This window comes from Podarcis vaucheri, assembly GCF_965113315.1.
Source record: "Podarcis vaucheri genome assembly, chromosome: 2".
Lineage (NCBI taxonomy): Eukaryota > Metazoa > Chordata > Lepidosauria > Squamata > Lacertidae > Podarcis > Podarcis vaucheri.
Window position 1 is genome coordinate 42,772,866 of NC_138760.1, and position 21,282 is coordinate 42,794,147.

At 42.1% G+C, this 21,282-nt stretch overlaps 1 long non-coding RNA gene across 1 annotated transcript in view; it reads left to right on the forward strand.

Annotated features, from left to right (window-relative positions):
• LOC309521947 overlaps nucleotides 1-21,282 on the forward strand; it is a 183,512-nt gene that overhangs the window by 95,460 nt on the left and 66,770 nt on the right. Inside the window, exons 2-3 of the long non-coding RNA XR_014214797.1 lie at nucleotides 19,653-19,822; nucleotides 20,351-20,456. This is a non-coding gene — a long non-coding RNA (uncharacterized lncRNA). The remainder of the gene's footprint in view (nucleotides 1-19,652; nucleotides 19,823-20,350; nucleotides 20,457-21,282) is intronic.

Genomic DNA, 21,282 nt, shown 5'->3' on the forward strand with positions numbered 1-21,282 from the left:
TACAACACAGTGCCTTGGGATGAAAATGGGAACAATTTTACTGATTACAGATGTCAGTAGGCTTTGGCATAGACATTGGGCATGGATCTTGAATTAACCTGTACATTTGCTGGTTGATTAAGCTTGTAGACTCAATCCTGGATTTAAGGATCACCCTATGATGTGCACTTTACTTTGACGAGTGGTGAGGGGGGCTGGTCTCCTACCCACCCACTTTTCCTGGGCTAAGGATCCAACCCAATGTCTTTTTCTGCCACTCGAGTTGGCCTCTCACCTCTCACCACCAAACCACTCACATCTGCAACCAATCACATAGGCTCCAGTAGGTATTGTCAGGAGCCCAGGCTGCCATCTTGATAGCACAGCACACAAGTTGTAATTAGGTGGAAGATTTATTGTAAAACAAACTATCAGCCTTGGACGCTCTATCGGAGCTTCCATACCTTATGATTCAGTTGACCCTTCTGATGAGTTCTTCCTGCTTCTGCGGAATATCCTGAACCTATGACCCTTATATTTCTGGTTTTGTTTCCTGTCTAATACCTTTCCCATACGTCTACTCCTTGGGCTCATAGGATTAATTGCCCCCTCTTCCGGTGAGGAAACGCTCCCCCTCCTGCTTTCCGAGCCTGCCTGTGCTTCTTGAGCGAGTTGGCTTCTCTCCATCCCACCCTCTGCTAACATCGTATCTGCTGTCTGAGAGAAATGCAAGCTTTCCTGCTGCTGGCTGCTTCCTAACTCATGCTGTGCCTCTCTACTTGGGGCAGATGTGTTCATGACCGGTGTCTAGCAACCAAGCCTCATTCCCCGTGGGAGCCAGGTGCACTACATCAGACCTATACAGTTCTGCCTTGTCAAACATTATACCAGGATGCCAAATCACCCAGCCCCAAATTGCAACACCACACACAGCATTGTCCCGTTCATCCTTTTCATGCCCAGTTTATGCATGCAGGCTCCATAACATCCCACCATTGCTGCCATTCCAACATCTCCAACCACAGGATGAGCATTTGGGGATGCACTGAGTGAACGACCACCTGGTCTGAGGCTGCTGATAAGGTGAGGTTGATACCCTTCCTGCCAGCTAGGTTGTTTCCCCCCCAGCTGTATCACCAAGACATCTGGCAGACCACAAACTGTGAATCAAGATGTAAGCCACTGCATTAGGTCATCCCAATGCATGCCCCTCTGACCCAACCATGTGATACGGGTGCTGTCTTCCAAGCCAAACTGAGCACTCCAAGATGTTGAAGATGTGTGCCCTTGGGCCCACTGCATGATACTGTGGCCACAAATCCAAACCTTCTCACGGCCAGCACCTGAACAGAAAACCATCAACAGGGAAGAGTGAGACCAGCAGTTCCAGTGTAATGCCTGTAGGCAGATGAGCACCACCGATCCAGGGATTTTGTGCAGGCGGAGGAGAAACAACAACAGAAGGCTGTGGTGGCTGCACCTATGTGGAAGGAATGGTGGCATACTCTAAAGGGTCTATCCTGCACATGAAGATGGCCTTCTTAAGTACAGCCGTGAATTGGCCCCTGGACAGACGAGGACCATTTGCATGCACTAGGAGCGGGCCATGGTTGGCTGGCCTTGCACCAATGAATTTTTTTAGGTCTACCACAGGGCAGAGTCTTGGGTGGGGGGAGGCCTTCAGATGGACTGTAGCCCCTCTACCTAGCTGGTCAGTTTTCTGAGGTTCACACACAAACCCTGAAGGATGAGTGGGAGAGGAGAGGTGTACATCCCCTGTCATGATCCCCTTGGGCTCATGGGGTGTCAAGAAATGCCAAGGAACAGGCCACCTGGAATAGCTGGGTCTCATATTTGGACCAACAAAGGGTGCCAAGCACTTTCCAAATATTCATAAGGCAGTTATAAGTGATAGGTTTTCTAGTGTCTAGGGCTGGAGGGTGACCTCGGCACCAACCTTCTAGCAACCTGTGCACGTGGAAGTGATTGCAGGGGTCAGGCCATGGTCTTGATGGCCAGCCCCTTCTCCTTAAGGGAGATGAGGTATTGTAGATTATCAGCCTCCCCAATGAGGGAGGCACAGGGCTGAACTGTTACCCACGCCTTGAAGGTTTTAACTAGCATAGGTATAGGCTGTCATGGTTGCCACAGAATGCCGTACTCTGTATTACATGTTTCCAGTGATCCATAGGTCTTCTGGGAAGGTGACTAACAGCATCTGAGACTCAGGGGCCAGAGCTCAGAAGTGATTGAGGGACTATTCTCCCTCTGAGCAACCTCTCTGCACACCTCAGGAACATATTTAACTTGCCACTGGACTTCAAACCTAAGGCTTGTTGAAGGATCTATGCCTGTAATCCTATTTTAATAAAGATCTGAAATCACTTTGGTGTGTGTGGAGAGAGAGGGGGGGGGTGTTCATAATTTTATACATTTTAACATAACCATTTCAAACATTAAAGTACAAGGTTCTTTTGAACCTTTGGACCTCCCTCCCTCCCTCCCTCCATGGCTTTCATGTTTAAGATTAAATTTGCTGCATCCTTTACCTTTATCTATCTGTTAAATAACCATAATAATAATAATAATAATGATTTATTTATACCCTGCCCACTCTGGGCAGCTTCCAACAAAAGATTAAAAATACATTAAAAAATCAGTCATTAAAATCTGCCCTAAACTAGGCTGCCTTCAGATGTCTTCTAAACGTCAGGTAGTTGTTTGTTTCTTTGACATCTGATGGGAGGGCGTTCCACAGGGTGAGCACCACTACCAAAAAGACCCTCTGCCTGCTTCCCTGTAACTTTGCTTCTCACAGTAAGGGAACTGCCAGAAGGCCCTCGGCGCTGGACCTCAGTGTTGAACGATGGGGGTGGAGACACTCCTTCAGGTATACTGGGCCAAGGCTGTTTAGGGCTTTAAAGGTCAGCACCAACACTTTGAATTGTGCTTGGAAACATACTGGGAGCCAATGTAGGTCTTTCAAGACCAATGTTATGTGGTCTCAGCGGCCGCTCCCAGTCACCAGTCTAGCTGCTGCATTCTGGATATTTATAATTATCATAAATAGTTCCACATTGCAAGTGTCATTACATCTGAAATCACTTTGGGTATACATTCCTGAGCTCAATGTCTGATCCCAGCTCTTCTATCACCTACAAACACAAACACACACACACACACACACACACACGGTTTCAGAAGTGCTTTACTGAGTGCTAGGATAGGTAAATTCTGCAACAGCTTCTTCCCTTTTTTCTAAGTTAGATGCATGCTTGTGTTATGTGTACCTAGTGCTGTAAATGTATACTGTTAAGCTTTACTGTATTGTTAAAATCGTGTTATTTTTTCTAATAAATTCCTTCTTTTCCTATAATCTCCATGTGGGCACACCTTTGTAGTCTGGGAAGATTCAAAAACACACAGAGAACAGCACTTGATTTGACAGGGAGCATATTTTTGAGAATGCAGGGGTTTCACACAGGACCCCTGAATACACTTGCCTATGAGCTCCTAATAATAATGGGGAAAGTGGTAGTTGTACTTTGAAGAAACAGGGCTTGAATGCTTCCATGCTGGAGAGGATTCCCACTATATTTAAAGGCTCAATTAGTACAGCAGTTTTCAACCTCTAAATATTTTTTTTCATACATATACATATATATGTGTGTGTGTACGCGCATGCAAAATTATTACTACAAAACTAGTGGCCTGGAGAGCCCTACAAGCTTACTGACTTTCAAGTAAAGATTTACCGATACCCTACTACTACTGAACATCCACATCCACCAGGCGAATTGTACAAAGGTTATGAAGCTCAAAGAACATTCCTCTCGACCTTTTGCAGAGATCATCCCTGCACCCACTACAGTAATATGAGATGCTCAGTTGCTCTTCCTTAGCCTCAACCACAATCGTATGTTAGCATTAGGAAACGCCAAGACATTACCAGAAGGTTAAGAAATCATGAAGCGAAATGTTTTATTATAGAATGGGGAAAATGTATTGATTATTTGAAGAACTATTGTAAACAACTTAAATCACTAGCAGGACTGATATAAAAATGTGCAGTGAGAATAACTCAAATAGAATGTCAGGGATGATGATGATGATGATGATAATTTATACCCCGCCCATCTGGCTGGGTTTCCCCAGCCACTCTGGGCGGCTTCCAACGAAACAATAAAATACAATAGTCTGTCAAACATTAAAAGCTTCCCTAAACAGGGCTGCCTTCAGATGTCTTCTAAAAGTCTGGTAGTTATTTTTCTCTTTGACATCTGGTGGGAGGGCGTTCCACAGGGCAGGTGCCACTACCGAGAAGGCCCTCTGCCTGGTTCCCTGAAACTTGGCTTCTCGTAGTAAAGGAACCTCCAGAAGGCCCGCGGCGCTGGACCTCAGTGTACGGGCAGAACGATGGGGGTGGAGACGCTCCTTCAGGTATACTTGACCGAGGCTGTTTAGGGCTTTAAAGGTCAGCACCAAGACTTTGATTTGTGCCTGGAAACGTACTGGGAGCCAATGTAGGTCTTTCAAGACTGGTGTTATGTGCACTAGTAGATAGACACAAACAGGATGTGCAGTGAGGAAAGCTATAACATAAGTAACTGAAGAAAGTGGGGAGGGGGTCGAGGACTGGATATTTTAATTGGATTTGTAAGTTTGGATTTACAAATTTCACTGTCTGAGTGGTGACTTTCAGAACAGGATGCTGAACTAGACAGGCTTCTGGCCTGGTCAAGCAGGGCTATTCTTATGACAATGCACTGTTAGCTGTCCCCTGTGCTACAGAAGTTGGGCGTTTAGTATAACCAGTCCCAGTGGGCAGGTGCATGAGTGGGACCTCTCCATATATTGCTTGAAAGGGGAAGAGGAGAAGGTGATAGCAGCATAGTTGGAGCAGAAGTGTGACAATGGAGAAAGCAGTGATGAGGTGGTGCTGGGTAACTAGCAGTTGCCTGGCCATGCTGCCATTACAGTTACCCTAATTGAAAATATATTTTTCTGTAGGATAGGGATAGGGGAGCTGTGGCCTCCATATGCTGTTGGACTTCAACTTCCATGAGTCCCTCCTCAGAAGATGGGAGACTCTGGAGAGCCACAGTTTCCACCACTGTGCTGGAGGATCCTGAACAAAAACTCTCCTAAACAAAAACTTTATTCTCAATATGGTAAAGGGACCCCCTGACAGTTAAGTCCAGTCACAAACGACTCTGGGGTTGTGGCGCTCATCTCGCTTTACAGACCGAGGGAGCTGGCATTTGTCTACAGACAGTTTTTCTGGGTCATGTGGCCAGCATGACTAAGCCGCTTCTGGCGAAACCAGAGCAGCGCATGGAAATGCCGTTTACCTTCCCGCCGGACCGGTACCTATTTATCTATTTGCATTGTGTGCTTTCGAACTGCTAGGTTGGCAGGAGCTGGGACCGAACAACAGGAGCTCACCCTGTAGCGGGGCCTCAAATCACCGACCTTTCAATTGGCAAGTCCAAGCGGGACAGTGGTTTAAACCACAGCACCAACCGCTTTCCAATATATAAATTCTCAATATACTAGTCTGCAATTCATTTTATACAATTATATACAATTAAGTCTTCTAATCTCGTAAGGAAAGGCCCTCTTCTTTCCTACTAATACATAATGTTTTAAACTTTTTTCTGTTTCTCCCCACATACAAAATAATCAATGATCTATTGCCATAATTTCATTTTATTTTTGTCATGGAAATATGTTTATCTTTGGAAGTACATTCATTTTTATTGCTGCAATTCTTCCTGAGAAGGATAATTTAAGATACTCCCATCTCTTCACATCTTTCTTTATCTCCTTTCCCAAAGTATTATATTTTAGTGCCTGCCACTGTTCATTTACTCTTCAGGAAAAAAATCCCTAAGTATTTCACTGATTTATTATGAATCTAAAATGTTGTCTTACGTCCAAAAGTTATTGTTCTGTAAGGTAAAAAGTTAAAAACTCTGTTTGGTCCAGGGTTGTTTGAATGCTTTCAGATTATAGATTACTTAATTGACTGAGGTATTTAGGACAGAGGATTAACAGCAAGATCCTAACTAGGGGAAGCCAGCATAATTTACACTAGTTTAGCTCATGATCCAATGAATCCCTTGAAGGGGTGAATGCTGGCTGAGTGGAGTGAAAAGAAGCCATCAAAACACAGAGAGCTGACATTGCCATGGAAACAGGGCCTACCAGTTGTTACCCAGAGGAGAGTTCCCAAGCACTTTTTGGGGAAAGCAGCTCATACTCACCAGTACAGGAATACAAGCTAACAGGGAACACAGTGTACAGCGCATCCCTAGTAAAGCTCACTGTGGCAGCCAATCAGCACACCCAGGACGAATAAACCACATGCTCTGCCAATTGCATAGCCACATATACAGTGGTACCTCATGTTAAGTGCTTAATTCGTTCCGGAGGTCCGTTCTTAACCTGAAACTCTTCTTAACCTGAAGCACCACTTTAGCTAATGGGGCCTCCTGCTGCTGCTGCGCCGCCGAAGCACAATTTCTGTTCTCATCCTGAAGCAAAGTTCTTAACCCAAAGTACTATTTCTGGGTTAGCGGAGTCTGTAACCTGAAGCATATGTAACCTGAAGCTTATGTAACCTGAGGTACCACTGTACCAACAGCGCAACACAGCACAACCTGATAAACAAACGCACATGCCCCACCCCATATGGATGCTGTCATCAACCACAGTTGCACTGCCACCACCCCAACACATACATGGAGGGTATGCAGTGCCATGATTGAGGCAGTGGTGGACTCTTTCCAGAGACACCCAGATTTGTAGAGCCCATCCTCTACCCTAGCTGTCTTAAGGAGGAATAATGACCCCAGAGTAGACAGCTGAAACCTCTCCATCTCAGCACCATAATTTTTAGTTTGTCACCCTCAGAACTGCAATGACTGTCACCTTTGTTTCAGCTATTTCTTCAGATATTCTCCCCAGAAAATGTGGTTTAGGTATGGTCACCTGTCTAACCACTTCCACAATGAGCACCTGCGTTTTCACAGTCCATCATATAATAATCTAATGGCTTCTGATGTATTGTTTAGTTCTAATTAAGACGAGAATGTTATCCTGTTTATTATATAAAATTTGCTATACAGATTTTTTTTTCACTTGTTAAAATGAAGTTTAAAGTAACTCCCCCCCCCCCGCGCCCCAAGACGTACAATCTATAATCCTTATAGGAGTTTTACACTACTGGTCAACTTGTGAACTCTGCAGTTGTGTTATCATATAGCTGTCATACTTCATTCTCAATGAGTGTACACTTGAGATTTCAATGGCATGAGAAGCAATTCTACTGTGTGTAAAGTGATCTGGTCTCCATGTACTAGATTATATGATTGGTATTAACATGTCATTTCATCAGTCGAATTTAATTAGCCATGTGCTGAGCAAACAAACAAACAAAACCACCTTAAGTCCCAATAGTGTTTCTACCAAGAACAGCCCAAGAAGTTGTCAAAGAAGCTACAAAACGGGATGGAAATGGAAAAAACATTCCAGCTATTCAATAACATGTTCTTGGCATAGCTGTCAACTTTTCCCCTTTTTTAAGGGAAATTCCATTATTCCGAATAGGATTCCTTGCAAGAAAAGGGAAAAGTTGACAGCTATGCCAAGAACATGTTAATGAATAGCTGGAATGTTTTTTCCATTTCCATCCCGTTTTGTAGCTTCTTTGACAACTTCTTGGGCTGTGCCAGAGGATTGGGGTGGCAGGGCAGGGAGAGAGCTGTGATACAGTAAGTTTGCATAAGCAGTGGTGTTGCTACTTCTCACATTTTCACCTAGGCAAATAGGATCTTAGATTACTGTTAGGGCCTCATTTGGGATTGATAAGAAAAGTGTCTGTCATAGTATCGCCTCAGTATCACACACATTGATATCCTGTCGAGATGTGATTTACTTTTTAAGGGTTTGACAAGCGAGCCACACAGAGACTTTTGAAGGAAAGAAGGAAGAACACCCTGCTAGGTTTGTTTTCTGCTTGACAGGCACTAAGAGTTAAAAACAAAGCCCTGATCAAATTATTTTCTGTATGAACTGCCAAGCAATTCAGCATTACAGAATATTACATGGGGTTACAGTGGTGCAAAGGACACCATATGAGTTGGTCAAATTTGCCAGAAGGATAAGTTGCTTCAGACTCAGCAGAAACCATCTCTAAGAAGCCACCTCATTTCTGAGCCTGTCATCTGTGAGACAAGTCTGGGAACCATATCAGTTTTTACTGGGCCCTTACGCCTTTGCCAAGTTTGTGCCTGGAGTTGCAAAAAGCCTGCTAAAGAGACTTGTCTGCTCTAGCTTAAGTTGCTAACAAAGTATAGTAATTACATAGATCTAATTTCCAGCTGTCATGCTGAGCAATAATTAATATTAATGATCAAGAGGTCTCCTTGAGATAGTTTTGGTCTCTCTGGCCTTTATTCCGATACGCCAAAGCTTGTGCCATGGGGGGAAAAACATTCTCCTGTTTCCTGTCCTTTCCTTCAGCATTGTAAATGGCACTTCTGAAAGCATTATACTGTTAACTTTGAATAGATAGGAAGAAACTGTGATGAAGTGTTTTGTGCGGACAAATCACAAAAGTCACCAAAGTGATTGTGTTGATTTTGGTAGTGGGCTGCATGTGCATGATATCTGCTGGAGGGGCAACCCCCCCCCAACCTATGCATAAATTCCTGCAACAATACTGTCCCTGATGTAGATTAGGGAGTACAGAGAGATGGTTTGGTACAGAGGATGCTGGATATAACTAGGAGGTTCTGATTTGCAATACTGTGCTTGTAATGCAGCGGAGAAGAGGGAATCTTTTGCGGTATCCTCTTTACCTACTAGCCCAGGTCTCATATCCCATGATGGGAAATCAGGGACATGTCCATTGACCCTGCTCCCTCGGATATGTTCCTGTCACCGTCCTTGCTGCCCACTTCAAATGCTAGGGCTGAATGTTTGCAGTCAAGCACTACTCGAGTAGATCTCCCTGCATCTTCTAAAAACCTTTCCAAGCTTGTTAATCGTGCAGAGAGCATACTTGAGTCAAATGGGCTTTCTGCTGTAGTCAGTCAGTCAGTCAGTCAGTCAGTTCCTAGCTCAAAAAGGACTGTAGGAATGATGACAGGGATATGCAATTAATTTGTCCCCACTCCACCCACCCTCTGCAATGATAATCAAGGGGATACAAGTAAACAGGACTGCTGTTTTTAGGAGGCTGTTTTTACTTTGGCTAAATCTGCAGGAAGTTAGGAGGTGACCCTTGTAGATTCCATTAAGTTCCCCTACTTTTTCTCTGATAATCTGAGTAATAATTTGGGACAATAGTCCAAGCCACTGCTTCCCAAAGTTGGGGGCATTAAATAAATAAATAAATAAATAAATGGGCAAAGGAAGTGGTCACTGCATCTGACATCAGTAAAGCTTTGGGGTAGCAACTCCAGCACCAATTCAACATATGTACCTTGACTTCACACAACAAATATATAATAGGATCCTATGGACCATGGACATGGTGAATTACATAAAGCCCCATAAATATTGCAATTACTAAGGTCTATTGGGTTATGGAATCATTGAGGGAATGACCATCCTCAAGAATTGTTGCTAAGGCTCAGGAACAGGGTAATTTGAGAAGACCCAGAATAGAAATTTGTTCATTGTGTTAACCACTCTGGATAAAAGAAATTTGACTATATTGTACTAACGCACTGGATGAAATGCAAACTTATGTAATGATGTGGCATTATGTTGTAGAAGGCTTAAGTATAAAATGCAATACAATTATGTGATCTGTAGGGTGTTTAAAATTTGTGATGCACAGAATGCAAATTGTGTAGCTTTTGCATTCTTCTTGAGCAGAAACTGTCAGCATGCCTTTAGCCTTCTGTGTTGGTTTGATGGCAGTTCATAAGAAATGTGGGGGGGGGGGTGACAGGGTATGTTCCATCTGAAGCAGAGTATATACAGAGCACCAGCTGAGTTGATACAAAACATTTGATACAGAACTGAAACCTGTGCCTGTAGTTTGGAGAGAGCTCTTCTAGAGCATAAGCGATTAAGTACTTTAGGTGGCAAAATGGCCCTAAGCACACTTTGGACATGCATCAGAAAGCTGTCCATAGCACACACCCTCAAGTGTTTACTGACATATATCTTTCACACTTTGTTTACTCAAGGAAATATTGGAATTGTACCATTGTAACTCAGCTGTGATGTGAAGAAGGAACTAAGCAGTCTCTAAACTGACTCTGAGCAGTTTTTAAAGCATGGCAAGGAGTACATTTCTGCTGCTGCACAGCATAACATTTTTTTCCAAAGTTTGAGCGTAACATTTTTTTCAAAGTTTTTTTTCATCCCCAAGGAAGAGGAACACCCGGAGAAGCTGTTGAGCTTTGGAGTTTCAAAGTCAGGAGATGAAAGACTGCCAGGTCAGAGTAAGACCTGAGAGGATACAACAGTTGCTCATGAGGCAGAATGGTGACCTTTAGAATAACAGCATATCTTCCATATGCTAACAGCTGAAGCAGGCTTTAAGAAACTTCTTCCTCTAATTAGATAAAATAAGAATACCCACACACTGCCTCTTGACTTCTAAAAAGATCCCAAGACTCAATTTGCATCTGTAGTAAATTCCTTCCCCTTTCTTCATCCTTTAAATCCTTTTCCTTTGCCTTCTTGGAAGTACCTGTTAGCAATGCATCCTAAGCAGTTTTGCAGCTTGGGAGCTGAAGCTTCCCTCTCTTATTGAGATTAGGGGCCCGATTCTCTGTGTACCTTCTGTAAATTCTAGCACCAGTGATACTCTTCGAAAAGCACACAGTTCCGAAACACGATACAGAATGCCTGTTATCTCCACTTTGCACCACTGTGTTTTGCCAGTTAGAGAGTAATATTTTCCAAAGAGCTAAGCTTCAGTTTAGACACTAAAATCAAAGCTAAAACGACTTTAATCATTATCACCAGCTATAATATCCTTCTAGTAAAAGCAAAGGTTTCCTACTCTGGTCTTTAGTAATTTAACCAAAGTGCAGGAGTTTCCAATTTCCTCTGTTTCTGACGTTCAGGCTCAAATACATAGCATATCCAAACGGTCCCATCTCAAACATAAAATGCTGTTTCTGAAAACGAGATTTTTTAAAGGAGCTGATTGATGTTTAAGTGGTAGCATAAGGGTATACTAATAATTTCCTGAATGCAGAGTGACAAGGCAAGTTGCCCTCTGTATGCCTTTTAACTTTTCCAGCCTAGCAAACTATGTCTACCTTTCCTCTGTAGACTTTCTGGCTGATAAATTAGTATGTCCTGTCTGCAAAAAATAAGATAAAAAATAGTACAGTGATAGAGCACAGGCTTTGTATGTGGAAAGGCCCTGCACAAAAGAGAAACCGCCCTTAGAAGGGAACTCAATTTGGCATAAAAAATTGTGCTCCTATCCTGGGACCAGCATTTCCTTTACAAGCACATCTCCAAGGAGCACATTCAGTCGAGCTATTTTTACCGATGTCATTTTCACTGCTCCCCAGGGTTAGGTTTCAGCCATAAGAAGCTTATTTTTCGCTGACATGTTATTACTTGTGGTGGGTGTTTGGAGCTCTCAAGAGAGTGAGTGCACCATGTGTCCATCAGCTGTGGAGGGAATATGATCTGGGCCAAATATAAGAACTCTGGGATTTATGCATTTGTTTTACGTGTTACAGGTTCATTTAAAGAAATGATACCCTCACATAGACCATCTATAGTGCTTACAGACTTCTCCCTTGAATAGATATTGCTGTTGCAGTATAATGCACAGGGCCTTCTTTGGTCAGAAGCCTTTTAATATGTGTACCATGAATGATGGCTGCTTTCCTGCTTGCCTGAGGGGGGGAAATGAATAGCCTTCATTTCAGATTGATCATGAAGATAGGCATGTAAAAAAAGACCTTTGAAGGCTCCTTTCGCATCCGCTATTCATTAAGAGTGAGCGCATTAAGAAAACGTGTTGTTTAGAAACACTGCTCGATCATCAACTCTCAGAAATAAAGTAGATTTGATTTCTTTGATTGGAAAGGGCTGAAACTGCTCTTGCTGCAATCTTTCAAAGAGAGCCATTGCTGACAAGAGATTATTATTCACATTTTTTTAGGTGATTAGGAAACAATATTGCAGTAGTAGCTAGTTCACTCCTTATCTCCCATAATCAAGGGTCTTGGCTATCATAAGTGTTTGGTGTAACATTTGGTGAATTCATTATGAACAGGTTTCTTTGTATGCCACTTTTAGGACCCAGCTGCTGTCTCCCTTGCCTAGGGATACGGGGTTTTTTTGGTTTTGATACATATTTAAATGTGAATCTACCTAATTCGCTCCTCTGAAAACAGTACACAAACCAAAACATGGCTATCCTTTTAAATTTCTGCTTCACTGAATTTTGGGATCAGGTTCTTTTAACAAAAAAAAGTGTCCAAAAGTACATAAATTAGGGCAGGGGCTCCCAAGCTTCTCTCAGGTGTTCTGTGCCGTGTCAACATTAAACTGTCCTCTGGATTCTTAATTGTATTTATTTTACATCTTTTACTTCTTATATTATATTTTATTGCATTGCAGAATTTTATGGAATTCAAATGGTAATACAATATAAGAAATAAAAGAAGCAATTAAAATACAGTTAACCCTACAGCATCTATCACAGTGCATTACAAATGCTACAGCAGGAATAATGATGATGATGATGATGATGATGATGATGATGATGATGATGATCTTAATACCCTCAGCAATTTTCAAGTGGGGGTGGAGTTTGGGAACCACTAAAGAAGGCTGATCGCCGAAGAATTGATGCTTTTGAATTATGGTGCTGGAGGAGACTCTTGAGAGTCCCATGGACTGCAAGAAGATCAAACTCATCCATTCTTAAGGAAATCAACCCTGAGTGTTCACTGGAAGGACAGATCGTGAAGCTGAGGCTCCAATACTTTGGCCACCTCATGAGAAGAGAAGACTCCCTAGAAAAGACCGTGATGTTGGGAAAGATGGAGGGCACAAGGAGAAGGGCGTGACAGAGGATGAGATTGTGGGACAGTGTTCTCGAAGCTACCAGCATGAGTTTGACCAAAGTGCGGGAGGCAGTGAAAGACAGGAGTGCCTGGCGTGCTCAGGTCCATGGGGTCACGAAGAGTCGGACACGACTAAACGACTGAACAACAACAAATTATGGGACAGTATGCATATGAACTCATATCTTAGTGAAATGCATTATATTAAATGCATTCTATTATGTACCATTTCTTTTAAAATGTGTGTATTAGGTAAAATTGCATACAAAAATGTGCACGTTAGAAGAAATTGCACTAAAATGTTGATGAATTTTCATTACAATTTTTTTTATCACAAACTGATGTGGTAAACTAAACTTAAGAGCAGAAAAATGAAAATGACAGATTTGTTCATCCTACCCCATGCTTTTTGCTGTTGGTTTTTAAGGGCTGGTTAATGTGTGCTGCCACCTAAGAGGGGAAGAACTGGAAAGTGGACACTCGGCTGCCTGAGAGTCTAAACTCACTAAATCTCAAGACAGTGTATAGAGAATTGTCATCCCCCCCCCTCTGCAGCCAAAAGATTCTGCAAAGGTTTTAACGCAAAGACCCAAGATCCACTTTGAGGAGGGAGGACTTCAACTGAAAAGGAGCTTCTTCAGATTTTGCCATAGGGCAACTCATGCAAGCCTCCTTTATAACATCCAAATATGGATGTTAAGACTTAAATAATGGCATTACCAGGGGGGGGTGTTTAACCTCTCATCAGATGGGGCCTCTGATGTTTGCACAACCACACAGTCCAAAATCACAATGGTAGCTATAGCCTATCATAGCTTTCCCCAAACCCTATCCTTTCCACACTCCGTTCTCAGGCTATTCCACTCAACCTTGACATCTGCTCCTTGTTCTTTATGGGCAAGCAGTCAGCATACATCACAATGTGATTTTTCAGAAATAGTTTTATATTCTCAGACTCTGGGACCAATACAGCTTATTATGTGGTGAAGCCTAATGTGATGTAAAGTAATTTGAACAACGCTATCAGGCTGAAAATAGGAAATAAGCATACATTTACGGTATATATGTCCTTATCTCCTTTTTTCAGGATAATCTCCTATGGCAGTATTTGAGAAAGAATAAATTTTAAAGTTACATGTTGCCATGCAGTCAGCATTAAATTAAATACCCAATTTATACCAACACTTCTGGTTACAGTCATTCACCAGTTGAGTAAATATTTCCAAATGTTTGACAGAAACTTGCAAATTTATTTATTTTTTAAAGGAAAAGAAAGAAACTTGCAAAATGTAATATTCTTCCCAGATAATCTCCAAATTAAGTACTCAAAAACCCCATTTTGTATAAATACTGCTGAAATAACTGAGATGAGTTCTGCTTCCTTCAGGCCTAAGGATGTTAGCATTTCTCAGTTACTTTCTTTTCTTCCAGATCATGCCACTGAATTGCCATCAGACCCTTAATTTCTGAGCCTGAGAAAAACCGGGCAGGGAGGGATTTATTTTAAGCAGAATCCTACATTATTTTCATCTCTTTCCAAGTCTACAGATTGAGAAATGCTAACTTTTATGTAACTTGTACAACCTGTGTCTTTCCCTGTAAATCCTCTTTAGTTTTTTTTTAACCTGGTACCCTCCTGAAACGTTAAAATTCCAATTTTAGCTGATTTTTAATGCAGCAATAGTACTTAAGATCGGGCTTGTTTCTAGGGGCAGCCATGTGTCCTACTTTAGAGAGGACGGTCTTCTATAAAGGGGACACCTGAGGGCAGCCCTCTCTCTGAAGGGTTCATTGGTCCGAAACTGTTTTAAAAGCAAATAACTGTAAGAAGGGAGAACAGGAGCCTTGGTGTGTTTTTTTTTTTATAAGATTTTTATTGGTTTTACAAAGTTTTTTTAAGACAAACACAGACATAAAAAGACATTCAAACACGTATAGTTTCATAACAATTTTTCATAACCCTCTCTTCTCGGACTTCCCCATACCTCCCCTTTCTGCATCCCAATGTCCATAATTTTTTAACAACTTCTAAATGTTTCTTTCCAATCTCTGTCAACTTAATCTTTTCTTTAATCTAATCTTATATCACTGTAACCCTTTCTTTCTGGAAATCTCGACATTCTAGCATTCATCAAGTTTATAATAGTCCTTAAGATAAATTTTAAACAGGAGCCTTGGTGTTGCCCAGAAATAATTTGCACTCAGATAGCAAACAAGCAGGCACCTGGGTCACTTGCTCACAGTTTCTCCAATTATGGTGAGATGTATAATTTAATTTAGAAAGTTGAATTTGTAATCATTTTTAGATTGGCTTCCATACAGGGGGTGAACATTTTGCATTCGTCCAATTAATGTGTGGCCGCTGACAAACAGGTCCATTTGGACACGGAAGAAGGCAGAACAGGGGATGGAATGGGGGTGTAGCAGAGCTGAATGGGGCAGAGTGGACACTGAGGTCCAGCACCGAGGGCCTTCTGGCGGTTCCCTCATTGCGAGAAGCAAAGCTACAGGGAACCAGGCAGAGGGCCTTCTCGGTAGTGGCACCCGCCCTGTGGAACGCCCTCCCATCAGATGTCAAAGAGATAAACAACTACCTGACGTTTAGAAGACATCTTAAGGCAGCCCTGTTCAGGGAAGCTTTTAATGTGTGACATCTTAGTGTATTTTTTGTCTTTGTGGAAGCCGCCCAGAGTGGCTGGGGAAACCCAGCCAGATGGGTGGGGTACAAATAATAAATTATTATTATTATTATTATTATTATTATTATTATGCATGCTCCGTTGACGCATATGGGGGCCAGGAATGGAACCCCCATGCCAAATGGTTGCTGACTATACATATAAATCAGGATATGCAAATTTTACCCAAATCTGTGTCTTCTTTTGACTGCTTTTTCTTTTTGTGTGTTCTAGACAGGCCCCACTGATTATACTCCCCCCCCCCAAAAAAAAAAAAACCCCACACACATAGAGTTTATATTGTGATGTACATTAGAAGGCCATTTGTTTTATGTGATCAACAAATAAAAAGTTATGCAAGCTTTCAATGCTACATGAAGAGGGAGCATGTGTTCAAAATCTCTGAAAATGTTCCCACGGAAATGGGCAAGATGCTCTGCGAGACATTTTAGCAGTTGGTAGATAGCCTGACCTATAAATGCATGAAGTGTTGCTTTCAATTAGCACGTCGTGTTTGCCTTTGTCTGCTCATTGTTGTAAGGCTGACAAGGATCACAGGCCATGCATTCTCTGGCTATGTTTGTGTTGTGAATCAGCCAAAGGCATTCCTTTTGGAATAGATTCTACACACATTGAGAAGGCCTAATCCAGACATAAGGCCATTGGGATTGTTTGAGGATATTTGTAATGCCTCGCTATCTATTAAAGAGGGAGTTATTCGCATAACAAGGACGTTTCGCACTCCAGTGTTTGGCTTCCAGCATAATACAAAGTATCCAGATTGTTTTCTCTACAATGTGGGTACAGGCAGTGCAGGCTGGAGGCATTCATCCTGTCCACTGAGCTCGACTGCAACTGTTTGTCATCTCTTTCCCATTGTGGACTAAGCAGATCCATGTAATGTTTTGGGGCATATCTGACTTCAGAAACAGGTTTGCAGTTTTCTCCTCAGTTTGCTACCAGTGGTGCTTTACATTTTTAAATTCTGAAACAGAAACAGAGTATTACATCCTTTAGGGACACGGGTGGCGCTGTGGGTTAAACCACAGAGCCTAGGGCTTGCCAATCAGAAGGTCGGCGGTTCGAATTCACCGCGACGGGGTGAGCTCCCGTTGCTCGGTCCCTGCTCCTGCCAACCTAGCAGTTCAAAAGCACATCAAAGGGCAAGTAGATAAATAGGTACCGCTCTGGTGCACTGCTCTGGTTCGCCAGAAGCGGCTCAGTCATGCTGGCCACATGACCCAGAAGCTGTACGCCGGCTCCCTCGGCCAATAAAGCGAGATGAGTGCTGCAAACCCAGAGTCGGTCATGACTGCACCTAATGGTCAAGGGTCCGTTTACCTTTTTATTACATCCTTTATCCAAGGAACTCAGTGAAGCATACCTGGTTCTTTTCTCCATTTTATCTTTTCCCTGAGAAATAGTTACTGGCGCAAGGCCACCTAGTGACTAAGTGGGGACTCAAACTACCATCTGCCTAATCTTACACCCAACACATTCACCACTGGCTATAAATTAATAAATTTAGAATTCCAAATATGTGTGAAATTGAAAACTTTGGGTAAGGGAGCAAAATTGATCCACTACTCTTCATCCAAATTCCCAGCCATATTCACAATGGCTGCCGGGCACATCTAGTTGCTGCTTAGCGACTTCTCATGAAAGAAAAATGAGCAACTGTGCAATCCTAACCATGTCTGCTCACTCAGGAGTCCTATTGAATTCAGTGGGGTTTACTCCTAATCCTATATGGAATTAGGACTGCAGTCTAAAAAAGTTCCTGCCCTTTCCAGGAGTTGTTCATATTCTTTCACTTGCTTTTCTGCTCAATACACACCTAACCAAGGCAGCTTATTATGTTCCTATATAAATAATAAGTTGGGATGAGTTGGTGGGTTTTCCGTCTTAGGATAATGGATCATATAAGCAGACCCTTAATTGTGTTACGGTACTTAAAAATAAATTTGTTTTGGTCTCAAAGCTCAAGGGTGAGGGGAAGCTGAAAACAATGCAGTTAAATAGGAACCTATTTACAGTTACGGTGGGCCTGCCCTCCAGTAGAGGCTTTGGGGGATTTGGTCTTATATGAAATTATAATGTGTTGCACTAAGAAATTTTATTTCTTAGATATTGTATTTTATTGTATTACAATTTGAATTTTGTTCTATGTGGTACATGCAATTTGGAAGAATTCAGAAATAACACTTGTTAACGCATACTTTATTTGGAACCATTTACAGTTTTTGTCAAACACTGCTTTTCTGCCCAACACTGATTTTCTGTAACTATATTTTAAAAATCATACAACACCAAGGCACAAAAGAAAGTAAAATAGCTGATAGAGGTAATCATCTGGTAGATACACCCCAACCAACAAATAGTTTAAAAAGAGATTTTTTAAAGTTCATTTTGAAAACTGACATGCTTCCTATGCTTGAGCTGCAAACTCAGATCCAGCTATGTCATGTATTCCACAGCTAGTCCCTCCCCACACCCCACTATTAAGTGTCATCCACAGATTGAAGGCCTACCTAAGAAGTCAAGGTGAATATTACCCCTGGACATAAGTATCCAAATTCAAATTGTAAACCATCTTATGTAGCATACTTCTCTTCTGGATGTGATTTTGCAACACTGGAAAAGAAGAGATGCAGGGTCACTAAAAACTGAGCTGAGAATCTAGACTCCTCCCTCTTTCCGAACTGTCACCTGGCAGCAGCCACTACATCAGGCTGTAATAGAGGAAGGAAGAAAAGTGATGCAAGGCCATCCTCAGATTTGCTGTAAACCCAGGCTCCTTCCTTCCTCGTCATTTGACAGCAACCATTCCAATGACACAGCTGAAAAGCCAGCCATGTTTGGCTCCTCCCCTCCTTGAACTTTTCTCCTCCAGCTGGTCATTAAAAGAACTTGTAATTAATAACTTGTGCTTGAGTTTGCTTGTTTCCACCTCTCTCTCAATATCATGGGGTTTTTTTAGATTGCAAGCCTGAGGGTAGGGCCTCTCTCATCTGTAGTGACCTGGAAGACTTGCTGGACTAAAGAGTGTGATCCAAAATTCTTCAGATAAATAGCAATAAATAATTTAATCAGAAAGTATGTGGACAAATAAAAACTCCTCCATTCACTTCATTTAACAGTTGAAAAGGTGAGGTCCTAACTGCTTTGAAATTAGGAGCAAAGTTCTTTTACATCATCAGAACAGCTAAAATAAAAAAAATGTAGGAAGGAACAGTAAATTGGGTGCAGGAAAATAAAAAGAAGCGGAGTTGCCAGGTGGAAGTCCCAAAGAAAATGGGTGGTGTTCAACTATATTTTACTCAGAGTAGACCCAGCAAGATTAATGAACATGACTAAGTTAAAACTATTAATTTCAACAGGTCTACTCTGAGTAAAACTTAGTTGACTACAACCAGTGCTTTTTCTGGTAAAAAATAAATAAACGAGGTGCTGGTAGTTGTATCTTGATAAAAGTAACATGGGTGGCAGCACATAATGGCTGCCATGGGCAACAAAAAGGAAGTGCTTGTACCACCACAAAAAAGCACTGAATACAACACTATACCTTTAAGGGCCTAGTTCCATGGTCACTGAATAAGAACATGCCATATTTCTTCCTCAGGACTTAGAGGCAATTTAAGGGAAGGAATGGCAGTAATGGAAAAAGGAGCCTAGTTTGCTGTGTTCAAGTCCCATGTTGCGGTATCTCTCTCACACACAAAAAGTAGAATTATGGCATTTGAGTGCCTCCTATTCCTTATGATACTGCTCTGAAATTTTGACTTGAGGCTTTGGCCTGCCTCTGATTTAGCTGAGGCATTAATGTGTTTCTAAAAACATTCCCTGCGGGATTTGCAGCTTTAAAGAGTCGTGCTCAACCATGTTTTCAGTATTAGCAGAAATGCCTCAAGGGATCATCTTTTTCCAACAGCATCCTTGGACTTCAGCCGCTGTCCTGTAACCAGAGAATGCTCAGGAATCTTGGCGCTGGGTAAACAAAAACAAAACAAAAAAGTACTGGAGCCATCCTGCTCCCAAACTGAATGTCTCCTCTCTACACACTTCTGTTAGGGTTCTTCCAGGCTCTGCACCATGAAGATGGTAAGGCTAGATTTTTCTCTGCTTAAAATAATTTTTTTTTACCCTGCAGAGATAGTAGTGTTGGGTTAGATTAACCTCTTTTAAAAAGGACTTTTTGTATTCCTTTGGCCAGGATGTTGTGGTGCTTAATTGGGGCATCCTCGATGAGATCTCCTCTAACAACGATAACTGTTGCAAGAAAAGTAGGACTGAAAGCATTAAATTGATTTAATCAGGAAACACTGTGATATTCTAAGCTTTTAATTGTTGGTTAACCATGAGTGTTAACTGTTAACCACTTGGGCACACTCGTGTAACAGTGGGCATGGGCACAAGCACAGCATATGATGTGTGTACCATTTTGCTGGGTTTGGGATTTTGAACCAGGCACCGAGGACATGTGAGAGTAACCTCAGTCACAGAATGAGAGAGACAAAAAACATCAACCTGATGAAGACAGAGGCAACATCAGGGAAATGGAAATATAGGAGCGACTTCAAATAATTCACCATAGCTGGGAGGGTTAATAAACTTCTCCTGTCTCTCTAGCCAGCAGCAGGTATTTGGACACAGGGTCTCAAAAGGACAGGATGAGGCTCAGACATGCTCACGCCTCATACATCAAAACAGCTGAAGGGTTCCTGTTACACAGCTGGTGAGTAATATGACAAGGCTGAGAAGTTCGTGCTGGGGGGTGGGGGGAGCGGAGTAAGGGGCTTAAGGCAGAAGCACAGCAAAAAGTAGAACAGGAGTGCAATAAGAGCAAGACTGTATGATCTAAAAACTGCCATCGGACGTTTTCCATCTCTGCTGTTTAGTACACAATGAAATTATATACATTTCAGGATCTAGGTGGATTGACTTGGCTCTTAAACATTGACTCTGGATTCAGCTCATTAATAAAAAAATGGAATTTCCTCATGCTTGAATCTTTGATGTACCCATATTTCATGGTTCTTAGATTCTTGGAGATAAGGCAGAACACCTGCGGGAGAGTGTGCTCTCCATTTTTTTCTCCAACCTCCTTTAAAATTTATTACACTTTATTTGTGAGAAAATCCTCATTCAGTCAGAAATGTCCAAACCAAGGGTTCATAGGTGGGCACCCTTCAATGATAAAGGGGAATAATAATGTATAGGGATTTATGCAGATGAGAAGAAAAGATGTATACAGGATGTGCAGAAGATGATATATTGCAGAAACATGTGGACAGACCAACCTATAGACCATAGGAAGCCCCACACAGCTGCTCCTGTTTCTAAACTTTGAGCTAGGGGTGGAGAACCTTTTTTTCTCCTGGGAAGTGCACATTCTGAGAGTCAATCTGTTGGAGGATGCATGGGCCTGAGCCATAAATGGACGGGGTAGCTCCTTTTGTCTCGTTCTTTCTCTCCCACCCCTCTCTCTCTGCCACCCATTTCTTCCCATTCACCTGCATGAAATAAGTCCAAGTGCCACCCCTGCTTTAAGCAAGCACTGG